Raw genomic sequence first — 14,717 nt, forward strand, 5'->3', positions numbered from 1 at the left:
GCGTGTTGGTTACCCTACCTGAATTCCTTGGAGAGTTTGGCGTAGGCGGGACCAAGCGCTTCCTTCTTCCTGATCTCAGGTGCGTGGCGAGCGCGACGTCTTTGTGACAGCCAGTTGTCATGGAGACAAGGAGAGAGCGCTGTGCTGAACAGGAGTGTCCGCGGTCAGCCAACCAGCAGACTGAGAACAGAAGAGAGAAGTGAGGACGCTGGATTTCTGTTTAGTGTAACAACACACACACAGAAACACACATGCATACATTCAGATAAAGCAACCCCCCTCCACACACACACTCACACACACACACAAACAGTAGGGAACTTGCGAGCATGTGTGTGTGTGTGTGTGTGTATAGGAAACTGAGATTGAGTCAGATGTGCTCACACAGAGAAATAACGTTTCAACACAGCGGCTGAACTCTAGCAGGGAGGCGGCCGGGCCGTTGAATAAGTTGCTCAATACTTTTTGACTTTAATGCTTACTTAACAGATTTCACACAATCCTTAAAAAAACTGCAAATACAAAAGCATATACACGGCAATAAGTCAGGCTTCTGTAACTGCAGCAGGCTGTACAGTTCACCCCAAGTAATCTAAATACATCACGATACAGGTTTCACAGCTGATTGTTTCCTACTTTACTAACATAAGAGGAAGCGGTGAAGAAGCACAGATTAAACAAGTTTTAGCCACCATTGCCTGATTCTAGAGTAAAAGCAGATAAAACCCACCTACACCCTGGAGCAGGCTTGCACCAGCCAAACATAAGCCTAGTCTTAACTACACCCAGTCCCAATGATTCACATTAATTGCTGGGGTGGATTTTTAATGATTTTCTGGTGTCTCACTAACTTATAATTTTGGCTTTTGCAAGCAAATAAAATGGAATAAAAGAAGAGGCGATTTCACCACTTCAACACTGGAAAGGCAAAATTACTAAAGCTGTGCAAGAACGCACAGGTGCAGTCTAGTTTGGTAAGAAGAAGAAGCAACTCAGAAATCTGTTCAGAAAACAGTGGAAGGAAAAAGTGGAAAGATGTTCAGCTGCTGTGTTGAGGTCCAGTCACAGCTCTTCAGTAGCTCTTTCCTTAGAGAATCGAAACAGCTCCCCAGTGCTGTATCTGTCCCTCACAGCTCTCTGCTCTCTAAAAGTCTTATTGTGGAGTCGGTGTCATAAAAAAGCTGATATTTTAACTTCACGTGTGCGCCTCTGCAGGTTCACGATTCACACCGCGCCCAGAAGAACGCATAATCCTATATTGCACAACAGGCAAAACTCTTATGTCAGACTTAAGCTGCCATGGTAAAACTGATTTCGCTTAAGACCTGTTGTAAGCTCTGCTGTTACGACCAGCCCGCTGTGCCTGAAGTTTGGTGGTTTAAAAAAGGTAAAATAAATGGACAGACGCAAGTTCATCGTAATGCTTTGTGGAAAAGGCACCCACACACGAGCGCACATTTTGTATATTCTTTGCATCTTTCTGCCTTTGGTCCGGTCCTCATCGGGTGGAATTTATTCTCAGTCAGAATGTGATCAGGTGACTGCCAATTTAGGATCTTTCACCTATTTACTCTGAAAAGCTTTAGTAATGTCCTGGGCGTCTGCCAGTAGAGAATCAATCGAACAATCAATGCCAGAGTACCTGTTCGACTGGTGACCTGCTTGTGTTTTTTTTCTCTGCATATTTGGATAAAGGCTGATCTTTGTTTCGTCGTTCCACAGACATTTGCCCCACATCTTTACCCGTTTCTTGTTTTGCAAATTCCAACCTGCCTAATAACCTGCTTATAGGGCTTACCTGGGGTTTGTGTCTCGTGATGAATCATCTGACCTTTCTTGCCTACGTACCAGGAAGCATTCTTGACTTATTTTGCTGTCTCAATATATTTAGAGGGTTTTTTTCCCCACCATCACGTGAAATGATTTTTCCAGTCATCCACACTGACTTGAGTTCCTCAGGCTTTAATATAATATGACTTTGATAAAGCTTAGAATTTAAGGTAGCATCTGTCATTTCACATGCGAAGACCAAAAAAGCCCAAATATTTATGGTCTGTGTCGTATAAGGCATGCATATCCGGGGAGTGGGGTGGGGGGGATTTCCATAATTTTATTATCCACCAAATCCCTTTTACTCGTTTCCTAAATAAACCCGTGTTTTTTCCAACCACAACCATTTTCTTTACAGGGTGAACATCCGCCTGCACAGACTTGCGTTAGTTAAGTGTTACGTCACAGTGAGTGGAAGATCATAGCTGCTTTTGAGTACCATTATTGATGTGTGTTGATACAGGACAGGCTTTTGAAAGTTATAAATCCCCACTGACAATATAATAACTCTGACACGAGATGAACGAGTTTATGGTTTAAAGACCATCAGCTTTTGAAAGACCAGACTTTATGAGGTGGATAAAGTTTCACCGGCATGGTCTGTGCATGTGAGGTGAAAATTTAAACATTAAAAAAAAATTGTTGCATGTAGTTTGTTCTGTAAAAATCAGTCTGGTATGTAGGACTACAATAATTATTCATTTCAGATAAATATGTAAAATGTGTTTTGTTTATGGCTTGTGCACACTCTGTCAGTCAATTTTCATACACAAATCATGCTGTTTACGCCAGAAATAGATCATTATGAGGACTGAAGTCTTGCTGTGTGACACTGATCTGGCCTCCTACAGCAATGCTTTCTGTGACGGGGAGGAAATCATTACCGATGGATGTCATTTTCACCGATAAAGGCAGTTATTGAGCTATTGAGTGCGAGGGTTGGCATTGTTTAAAACTTTACAGTGCTCATATCATGTTTAACGGTTGGAGGCTTCCAATAAAGAGTAGTCGTTCATAGGTCACGGGGAGATAAAAGTGTGATCATATACAGTTCACTGTGTCGAAGGAGAGCGGGCGGCTTAAACTGAGACAGCTCCATTTGGCTTTTTCCCATTTGAAATGGCATAAAACACAACAGGAAACTGATTACAGTATATGTTAAGCTGAAAAATCTGTTAAACATACATTTTCTTGTTTACAAAAGGAAAGAAAAGGAAATCCTTTAAGTGGCATCTGTAAACAAACCAGAGTTGAAGGATAATCGAGGTTAATTACCACCTGAACTATTTCCGTATTTAAGGTTATGCTTTATAGTTTCTTCTCACTTAACAAGACAGATTACGACAGAAAAATAGGAAAACAAATGAGAAGAGTCATTATTTTAAAGAAGTCTCACACTCACTGGTCACTTTATTAGGTACACCTTACTAGTGCTTGGTTGGACCCCCGTTTTTGCCTTCAGAGCTGCCTTAACTCTTCATGGCACAGACTCGACATTCCTCAAATTTTAGTCCATACTGACATGATAGCAGCACAGTTACTGCAGATTTTTTGGCTGCACATCCATCATGTGAATCACTCATTTCATCACAGCCCAAATGTGCACTGTTGATTTGGGATCTGGTGACTATGAAGGCCATCTGAGTACAATGAACTCACTGTCGCGTCCAAGAAACCACGTTAATGATCTGAGCTTTGTGACATGGAGTGTTCATGGTCAGCAACAATACTCAGGCAGGGTGTGGTGTTTAAATGATGCTCAACTGATACTATGGGGCACAGAATACCCCCCCCCCCCACACACACACACACACACACACACACACACACACACACAGACACTATTACACTAACACCAGACCCGTGAACCATTCACAGAAGGTAGGACGGACCCATGGTTTAATGCTGTTTACGCAAATTTCTAACCGTGCTATCCAAATGTTGCAGCAGAAATCAACACTCATCAAACTATGCAATGTTTTTGCAATCTTCTATTGTCCAGTTTCAGTGAGCCTGTGTGATTTGTAGCCTCAGTTTTCTGTTCAGTATTCTGCTGTTGTATCCCATCGTCTGTCTTCAGAGATGACCATCTGCCTTAGCTGTAACGAGTGGTTATCTCCCCACTCTCCTCTGACATTTGACATCAATAAAGCATTTTCACCCATAGATTGCCGCTTGACCAGACCGAACGTCTCTGTAAACATTAGAGATGGTTGTTTGGGAAAATCCCAGCAGGTCAGCAGTTCCTGAAATACTCAGAACGGCCTGTCAGGCAACAACCACCATGCAACGCTCAAAGTCACCTGAATCACCTTTCTTCCCCATTCTGATGTTCAATTTGAACTTCAGCGAGTCCTCACGACCATGTCTACATGCATTTAGTTTCTGCAATGTGATTGGCTGATTAGATATTGCTATATGTGTTAACAAGCAGCTGAACAGGTGCACCTAACAAACTGGCTGGTGAGTAGTGCAGATTATTTTTGGCACTAAGTTATTTAAGAAAACTAGAAAAAGAGAACACCTCAAAATCCTGCATCTTTGACGTCCTTCATTAAACTTTTATTTTACATGCACGGAGACTTGCACATGTGCACACAAGAAAGCACACACTCCCCATAATAAAAACCTCAGACCATGCCCTCGTTCCTACTTAATAGAAAGAGAGATCTGAGACACTGAGAGGAAGCTTCCAGCTCTCCTGATACTCTTATGACGCCTCACAATGGCGCACAAAGGGATGAGGCAGTTTAGGTATTCACCCCCAACAAAGTGGGTCCAATCAAGTTGTCACGCACACAACAAGGAGAACGGAGAAAGGTGGAAAACTTGGATCATGTTACTAATGTGAACTGGATTTACAAAGTCTATCAAAAGACCGTAAGTGCTGCGACTGCAGTTCGTGACTCTCTTCAAGACCATAATTCTATTTAACAGATTTTGACGCAAAGACTTTGTTTAAAGTCAGGTAAGTGCGATAAGAGTTAGATTTGAACAAGCTTCCAGGAAATTAATCTAAGCCAGTGTAATGTTGCCTGAAGCTATATAAACACTAATATGCACCAATATCCTTGAAAAATGTGTCAAGTGTTTAGCAGTGGGTGAAACTAAAAAGCTCTCTTTCAAATATTACTGCCTGCGTCGTGGGGTAGTTAAACAAGAACTAACAAGGAAGCATTATGATGGGAAGCAGCAGCATCAGACCTGGAATCACTTGTGTGCACATTTTATTTACACAATGTGTGAATGTGTGCGCAGCTACAAAGCATATCCCTGACGTCTCATAAGTATGTGAAAGCCAATAAATGCATAATGGTAGGTATTGTGTGTGCAGGGAGATGTTAGAGATCGGATAAAAACAACTTGCTCTCCCTTATTGTGTTTGATGCTGAAGAACAGTGAATGAGACAAGCAGCCGTCACAACTGTACACCAGGCGTGGGCAGCATTGTTTCTGAGACTGACACGGGCTCAGCAGAGTTCATCGTAAACTGAAGCTGCTAAATGTGGTTCATGTTTCTGCAAGAAGCTGAAACAAGAGCTGGACTCCACACATGAAGAGACAGCTGAAATGTCTTCCATTGTTTGTCTCATAGTATAATTACCAAGCTCTACAGCTTTTATATTTTTTCAGAGGTTTAGTTTTTATTTTATGACATCGGAGCCATAACTTGTGTGCTACAGACTGTACATAAAATATTGACATAAACACAGAGATGTGCAGTCCTGTTTTGGTGTCTTGGAGGCCGATTTAATTAACAGATTGAGATACCAAAGGACCATTTCAGATGATCACAACTTAAAGTGCAACCTTCCTTTTAATTCTTTTTGAGCCTGATGTGGAGGATCGCTTTTAAAAAATGAACATCATGTTGTCTTCAATAAGACTTGAACTCGGCAGTTGAGCCTATTAGCATGTCAGTGAAATGTCTGCTGCCGTATTAGTGTGAAATGTGTCTTTTTCTAAGCTTTTATACAGTTTGACTTCTTTTTCCAATCAGAAGAGTTACCTCAAACTGATTCTGCCTGGCCTCTATTTTCAGACCATGAAGCCATGCTCATCATTTTTATATCTTAAAAAATAATAAAACAAAAAACAGAATAACTTGAAAAAGCTATTTTTTTCAGAACTTAATCCAGAAAGGTAAACTTTTGTGGTTATGGCTTACAGCTCGTGAAAAAACAGCTGTAATGCATCTCCATAAACCTTGTCATCAGAGGGAAGCATGAAGTGCTCTTAAATCTGTGTTGACTTTGGACTTGATAAAACAAAGTGGACATACCACCAACAACAGCAGCAGATGACATGGAAAGCCAAACCACCACAGAGAACGGAAACTTCACCCTGGTCTTCTAAAACCTTGTATTTTGTGCCTCTGCACTCTTCCTCAAGGATCTAGATTTAATTTCTATTCATAGTTTTATTTTTCACAGTTTAAGAGGACTTTGGAGCAAAAAGCCCAGTTCTTTCTATCCTTAGCTCTGGTAAGATGTTTCTGACGCTGTCTCTGGCTCAAGAGTGGCTTGGTATTTGCTGCTCCTGTACAGAAGACGCCTGCGCGTGGTGGCGCTTACTGCACTGACACCAGCATTAGTGCACTCCTTGTGAAGCTCTCCAAAGCTACTGACGTCATGTTTTTAACGTGCAGTCATCCGTGTTGCTTGTGCACCTTTTCCAACCACACCTTTCCCTTCTATTAATATGCTGTGATGCAGCATTCTGTGAACAGCCAGCTTTTTCAGCAATGACCTGCGTTTTTCCCTCATTGTGGAGGACGTCAAAGATCATCATCAGGACAACTTTCAAATCACCAGTTTTCCCACTGACTGTGCACTTTATGTGTAATAACTATAGAATATGAACGTCCAACTTTTTACAATTAAATTAGGAAAAAATAAACTTTCTCAATGATGATCTAAGATTTTTTAAAGTTGTTTTTGATTGTTTTGATTTCTTTAGTACGCTGGGGTTTCATGACAGACGAGGGCATTCTTCAGCCCTGAGCTGACTCACCTTTAAACTGAGCTATGACAGCATTAAATTGTCTTGAACACAATCTCTAAATAAATAGAAGACACAGCAGTCTTCTATCAGGATGGAATCTGCCACAGCCGGCCCTACCAGCTTAAAAGGAAGTTTCATTTGAATTCCTTGGTTATCCCCGCTCGACTAATGCCACAAGACTTACGAGAAGTCTTTGATTTTATCAGGAAACAATTACAGCTATTTAACTGATTACACCTGTGAAAACAGCCCTGTGTCGTCTTCTCACCCGGCAGGTGCTCTGACATATCTAGGAACTCGCTGTTGTTGGCTCCTCGGCGCAAAGTTTCCTATGTTCACGAGCTTTGCCGGTTGCGCTACAACATGACGAGGCATGTGTGTGCACATGTGAGTTTAACTTGTTTAACAGCAGAGCAGTGTGGAGGGTCCAGTTTCTCTAGGAAAATGATAAGCATGTGTGTGTGAGTGTGTAGCTCTAACAGTTTCTAATTGTGTCTTGATGAGTGACAGAGATCAAGCCCAGCCTAATTAGCACCACTGAAATTCTCTCTCTCACACACACACACACAGACACTCTCTCATATACACGATGAATACACTGTGTAGCCAAAAGTATGTAGACAGCCTTGTACAGGAGAACACAGGAATTCTGGATATGTGTAAATGAAATACATTGTGCCTTCCTCCCCCTCTAAAGACCACAGATAAAGTATTTGCCATAAAACGTGTCAAAATGTTTAACAATGAGATGTCAGACTTGTTTTTCATGATAACCAGGAGCCACCTGCCTGGTTGCAACCTCACAGTGAGGACACACGTTGAGGAAGTCATCCTTCAGCAAATAATAGTCCCACGTAATGTTGTAAGGACATTTCTTGCTAAAAAATGGAAAATATTTAAACAAAAATTTGAGACGTTCAAGTGACGTTAGAACCAGGCCAGCTGTTTATCTCCCGTTGTCCACCACCTGCCTCGAGCTCCAAAATGAACGCTTAGATAAAAAGCACCACTTGTCTTCTCGTCATAAACCACTTGTTTAAGAAAAACGTAGCTATATTTAGAGACTGGTCTGATTCAACAAGGCCATGAATCAGGGGTTAACCGCAGCCTTCACCTTTCAGACAAAGCTCATATCCTATAGAAAGCACTCTCCAAAGAGTGACTGCTTGTGTATTCATGCCCACAGTCCCAAAACAAGAGATTCCAAAATAATATGTGAGTAATGTTTATATGTCCACAAACATTGAGCCATAGAGAGAGAAACATACAGGGCTGTCGCTCGCTGTAGATCAACTCAAGGTCACTGAATTCAACCACACAAAACAGTGTGAATAGATCTGAGTGAATAACACCGGTGCGGTTACGTTGATTAAAAAGGAAAAAAAAACAACAACAATGGGGGAAAGAAACTCCTCCAGCACTGTACAGCTTCCTGTAAAGATTAGACCTTTATTGAGAAAATTCCAGGTCGGCTTATGGCCGCACAACCCGCCGTCTCCAACTGGGCCGATTATTGAATTTAATACACACACAAACACCCTCGCGCGCACGCACACACAAAACATACAATGTAACTAGAGCCCTGTTGTGAGGCGACATCGATGACGCGTGTTGGATGGGATTATCCCTCCAGCTGTACTCTCACCCGCAGAGAAGTGAGGCTCATTTGGCCCCACAAAGCTCACTGTGGTTTTTCCACACACTGATAAATCCCACCCCTGCTTTTTTCCAGCATCTTCTCCGGCTTACAAGGTTAGCCTCAATGATTTATCACGTGTCATCTTGGTTTATCTCTGCTTGCATCGGGGCTGACTAGCCTGATTTATTTTTTGAAAATAAAAAATATGACTCTGATTCATAACTTGTTAAGGGCCAGAAGCCAAAAAGTGCTGGCTTTGAAATAAATCACTCACTCCAGCAGTAATTGTGCACCGTGGCTCAATAATCCAAGAAAATGTCTCCCTCTGTTGGTCTGACACAAGTATTACAATCATGGCGAGATAAATGACTTTTTATGACTGTTAGCAACTTGCTTATAATAAGGTGTCATTTAAACATTTAGAATGCAAACTGTAAGAGTAAAAATAAAATTCATTGTCAGAAGACGATGCTATGGATAGGGTGGAGGCACGTAATTCACTGTGGTGACCCTTAAAGCGGGCAGCTGACGGAGGAAGGCAGAGAAGAAGAATCTCTACTGATTTTTATGCTAATCTTTGGATTCTCTTGTTTAATTTAAAGTAGATTTTTGATTCAGCTGAAAATTTACATTACTTGTGTGAAAAAAACTGAGTCCAGTGTTATTTTAGTTAACACTAGTACAAGCCCTTCAGTATTGTTTGGTTTCTTTGGTCTGCTGGTGCTGTTCGCCATGAAATCACAGACACACAATCCTTTTAAAAGTTGTTGTAGATGCATAGCTATATATTCAAAGGAAAGGGGAGCATTTCGGTCACTTGCTAGGTGGTTATTAGGCAACATGATGACACAATATATCGAATTCAACTCTTGGTAATCTAAATAAGATTTTGCCATCAGGATTAAAATGATGTGATCCTTGTATTAGGTGCTGTGGAGCCATAAAAGGGAAAAAAAAACAGGTCATTTAAGCCTGTTGCTAGGTGGTTGCCAGGCAATATGATAACATCACAATATGTGACATCGATGGCAATCATAGACCATGAAAAGTCAATGACACATTGTGACTGCAAGGGACTACAGGGCAAAACAAAAGTGGGTGAAGTGAGCGGGATAAACTTTTCTCACCTTAGAGGTGACTGAAATGAACACTGATGAGACTACAGCGTGATTACTACCGGACACTCCACGTTGCAGTTGCCTAGGTAACCCTCCAATGTATTTACGCAGGTGTAGCAATGGATGTATGGAAAAAAAAGAAGGGCCAGTAAGTACACGGGCGTAGGTTTTTGTGCTTTAACACGCAGCATATTTTGCAGCCATGGCAGTTTTACTTATATAGTAAACTCGCTTGTAAATAGCTTTAGTGTGGTAAATATACCTGTTTGACCTTTATGGCTGACAACACTGTGCTTGTGATGAATTACAGAACAAAGGACATGTGGCGTAACTAGACTTCCTAGCCTCCCAGCATGAAAAGACATGCTGAGGTGTGAAGGGTTTAGTAAAATCTCCAAGACACTGAGACTGAGTGAAACCTGTCAGGCCCTTTGAATTCTCATTCTCAATACGTGACTCACCATTTAAAGCACCGTGTCTGTTTGGTTTTGTGCGTTCCTTGGTTGTTTTTGCATAATCCATCAATTAAAAATGATAAAAAGAAAAGCCTTACCTGCTGACATGTGCTTGATGACTTGGGGACGAGGATTTTATAATAACACATGGCAGGAGTAAAGGTTATTTCAATAAGAGCGTGTTTCCTCATGCAACACTTGGCTGATGTAAAATACTTTGTGAGGGAGAGAAAATGAGGAACATGGTAGAAGTCAGTTTCCTTTAAACTCTGTGAAGTTCCACAAACCTGCATTTTTTTTTTCAATAGGTGAGACACCTCTGAAGTCTGATTGTATAGAAGCCAATGTGAAAACAACCCATAGCTTTCTTAATCTGTAACTTTAGTAAACACTTCCCTGATGAGTTAATGGCCTGAGTTTTATGTTTTAATTAATTGATTTATGGGCTTTGGGCTTTTAATTGTTTCTCTGAGATGAAATTGACAGAGAAAGAAGCCCCTGCTCCGAAATCAACAACTTCAAGTTCCACTGAAATCTGCAGCTGTCTACATAAACGAGCCAAATGCCTTCTGGAGAAAGGATTTATGGATAGACGAGACAAAGATAGAGCTATCTGACCTCCACGACAAGATGTATGTTTGAAGGAGTAAAGAAGAGGTTTTCAAACCTAAGAACATTGTATTGTCACGCATGGTGGTGGTAGCATCATGCTCTGGGGCTGTTTAGCTCTCAGTGGTCTTGAACACAGTTGGGTGTTACATCAGGTCAAAGATGAGAAACACTTTTTAAAAAAACAATCTTGGAATGGATAAAACAGGCTAACATGAAGTTTCTGGAATGATCTTCACAAACCCTACTGAAAACTTGAACTATGCTTAAAAGCTGGGTCCATGCCAGGAAACCGACAAATTTAAATAAACTTTACCAATTCTGCCATGAAGACTGGTGAAATATCTAGCCAGAACTATAGCAGAAGCTTGCTGATGGCTACCAAAAGCATCTGGTTGAGGTGCATCTAGCTAAGAGATATTTAAACAAATATTAATAGGGTATGCATGCATATATTTCAGCTTGTATTTATCATTTTGAACCTGTGTAGATTAGAAAAAACTCCAGTAAATCCAACCCTGATGCTATCCATCCAACAGATGTATGCTGTATAATCATGTCACTCTGCAAAAACACCAAACCAAAGAAATCATTAAAAACCCAAAATTACGAGGACATTCATGTCCATAATGAGTGTATGCAAACTTATGACCACAACTGTATGCAAAGCTATGGACTGTGAGGTCACCAGGTGGTTTATGATTGGCATTTTGGAGCTTACCATCAGCTAACATTATTGAGCTATTAGCACTGCAGTCATAAAATCCAAAGACACATATCAGCTAGTTGATGCTAAGCAAAAACAAAAAACAAAAACAAACAAAACTATAATTTCACTCACGACAGCTGAAGTAGAAACTTCTCAGATGGTCCATACCTCACAGAAATTCATAGCACTAATTAAATAATCCATTATAAAGAGTCTCCAACAGCAGGCATAGGGTGCTTCCACTGGATTAGCCTAGCAGTCGGCTCAGGTCAATTAACATGGCCACGCCCCTAACACGTTTAGCCAGGCAGACGAGTGAACAAAAAAAAAGCGAAAAACAGTCGTTATGAAAGGGGAAGCTAAAGAATGTTTCTGCTTCCAGGAATTAACAAGTTTAAAATAGCATCCTTATCTGTTCTCTTTTCGCTCTGAAATATTGGAACAAAAGCTCATTAGCCTGGGGTCTGCATACTGCTGAGTTCCTTATTAACAAATCACTCAAATTCAGCACTGTTGGAAATGACACGTTCGTGTACTTAAATGAACCTGCAAAAGTCAGACCTAGTGTTGAAGTTACAATCCCGATTGTTTAAATACATTCTTCGTAAATCTGTGAAGATAAGATGTGCTTATACATCTTATCTCTGCTTTTGCTAACCTTGAAGTTCAGAAAGCAAGCATGTCCGTACAACACAGATATACTCGGCAGGCTGTACGTGCACTGAATGACACAGGAACCCAACACTGGCTGCAAATGCAGGTGGACATTGTCACTATGCTGTGACATCAACCACTGCAATGTGTTTTAGACATGGAATAAATTAATGAATATGTTGGGTTATGGAGCCTCAGATTAACATATCTGACCTAGAGAGTGGAGACTGATGAAGTGCAACACAAACAGACACACATTTCAGCTAATTAAAAAATAAAATATCACCAATCAAAAAATGAAGTTCTCCGATGGTCTGTAATACACAGCAAGCTGTAATATTTGTCAGATGATTCTATTACCCAATTTCAATTCTGATACCCAATTTTGCTGTGCAAGAAACTGCACAATGACAATAAAAAGCTCTAAGTCTATTAAAAATGCTTTAACAGCAGCACATACCTGTCAGTCAAAGCAGCCACATGTTAACAAGCTTTTTAATGCTGTGAAGTTGGACATTTAACAGGTGAGTCTGTGGGGATTTACTCAGTTCTGAGCCCAGCCCTAAAGAGCCATTAGAGAAACTGGCGTTTTTAGCACTTCTGCATTTAGCTTCAATTTTTCAGCCCCACAGACTGCAGCCCGGCGCCCTTTTGCATCCTGTTTAAAGCATCTCTAAGCTGCCTTCAAGCACCTATGTGAGCTTCAACCATGAAACCTAGTAAAGCGTTACAGCTTGCAAATCAAAAGGTAAATGGAATATACTTCTTTTTTTTACTTAACTTGAGACTTAAAGGTGTTTTCTTACTACAAGCCTCAGTCACCTATTCACTCAAATACTTTTTCTATGCCTAAGCATATAAAATTCACAGACACACACTGATGGATGCATCAGGGGCAACTCGGGGTTCAGTACCTTTCCCAAGGAAGCTTAGCCACAGGCTCAATAATACCAATCAGAGGGAATTCCAAGTGTCTATTAATGTGCATGAAAATATATCCAAGGATTATGTCCATCCTTTATATACAGTCTATGGCATTAGCATCACATCCTGTCTTATTACTAAATGAAAAAATATTGTACTAGTATGTAAGTCACAAACAGCTTCCCCAGCTTTACCTTATGCTGCACTGCACTTCTGTGCTCAGTAGGGGGCAGTGACATCAGATACCTGTGAAGCCCCCCCCCCCCCCCCCCCCCCCCCAGACGCTGTCACTTATTAACAGGTAGTACAGTATGAAGGAAGTTTCCAGCTGCCCTGGACACATTCCTGTGTGTAATGGTATCCAAGATAGTTTCTCATATTTGCCAGCAAACACAGACACTCAGCTTTGTGGTCTGTGGTTCACTTTGATCATTTTTTAAAATATATTTAACATGATTTAATAAATGTGTGACTAATGTAACAGTGAAAATCCAAGATGACAAAGTATTTTATGTCTTGTATGTTATACAAAGTATGTTATGTATTATACTGTATAGCTATCTCAGAGGGGGGTCAGGCCTCCTTCATTATCATATTGTTGCCATGGCATTTCAAACTCTCTCCAGAGGGAAGCCGTGGATGACAAAGAGGTGATGAGAGGAGTGAAGTTCTGCAATTCACTGGGACAGCATATAATAGCTGGGGAAGAGTAAAGAGCACACAGGCAGATCCAGGATACTCGCTCAGAAGATGAGCGTTGTTCCCATGAGGAGAGTCCTGAATGACAACGGTAAGACTTGCTATGCAATTTTAAACAGCCCATCATCCTGTATGCAGATTACACTAAGCCGCTGTAGCCTTTTCTTCCAGTGCTGCTCTTCTTAAGTGGACTTAGGGGTTTTCTTCTGCAGGAAACTGCTTGACACTCATTAAATCACTGCTGTTTGATATTCATTAATTTATTCCATTTGCACTGACATGGCCTTATTGGACACGATTCTGGTCAATTCCAGCTCTGTGTTTAAACATTCATGAGTGCCGTAAAAGCCGATTACACTGTGTCTGTGTTTCTCTCTATTAATCCAGTTTAATTAGAGCCAAGTGGTCCCTGAACTTTTGGATGTTAAGTCTCAAAGAAAGTGATGTCACCGAACACTAAACACCGGTTAAAACTATTGGGTTAGCTAATGTGTGCCTCTGTTCTATCATTTCATTACATTTTAGACAGAAGAATCTAGGTTTAAGGTCAGAGTAAAGGTTAGAGGTCATTCAAGTAGTTGTTAAAGTTAGAATAACTCTGCAGGAAAATAGATGGAGGTCAATGTAATGTCCCCTGAAGTGATGGAAACACAACTGAGTGCATGTGTGTTGGTGAAGCAGCTGCACACAGATGGTTTTAGAGGGTCAGTCAGAGGTGGACCTTTGTGCAGGGTCAGGCAGCGGTCCATTATTTATTCATGCCGACGTATCCGAACGGCCGCCTAATTGCACCAGGAGGAGCCCAATTACGCACAGGGGCCTGCGGCCGCTCTGTCTCACATTCACAGGAAAGTGGGAGGCGGATCACATGTCAGCTATGACCGATGCTGTGCGTCTTATTTACATTTGCAGAGCTCGGGTTCAGCTCTGTAAACACACAGTGTTTGTGTGTGTTTATATGCTCGCTGGAACAGCAGATGCTGGCAGGAGTGCCAAACAAGAAAAGACAAATGTTGTCAGATAGACTGGAAATTGCCTCCAGAACCTCTTGACAAGTGTTTGTTTTTTCTCTGATC

General features: G+C 41.1%; 1 protein-coding gene across 2 annotated transcripts in view; it reads right to left on the reverse strand.

The window, feature by feature from the left end:
- Positions 1–206, reverse strand: part of rbm47 (RNA binding motif protein 47) — a 38,445-nt gene extending 38,239 nt beyond the window's left edge. The window contains exon 1 of one of the 2 annotated variants that reach the window (XM_006787216.3): positions 19–206. The gene's annotated coding sequence lies outside the window, so the exon portion shown is untranslated. The remainder of the gene's footprint in view (positions 1–18) is intronic. The other variant, XM_035906274.2, reaches the window with a different exon arrangement.
- Between the last annotated feature and the right edge of the window lie 14,511 nt (positions 207–14,717).

Source organism: Neolamprologus brichardi, chromosome 6 (assembly GCF_056152115.1).
Source record: "Neolamprologus brichardi isolate AB-2024 chromosome 6, ASM5615211v1, whole genome shotgun sequence".
NCBI classification, from domain to species: Eukaryota; Metazoa; Chordata; class Actinopteri; order Cichliformes; family Cichlidae; genus Neolamprologus; species Neolamprologus brichardi.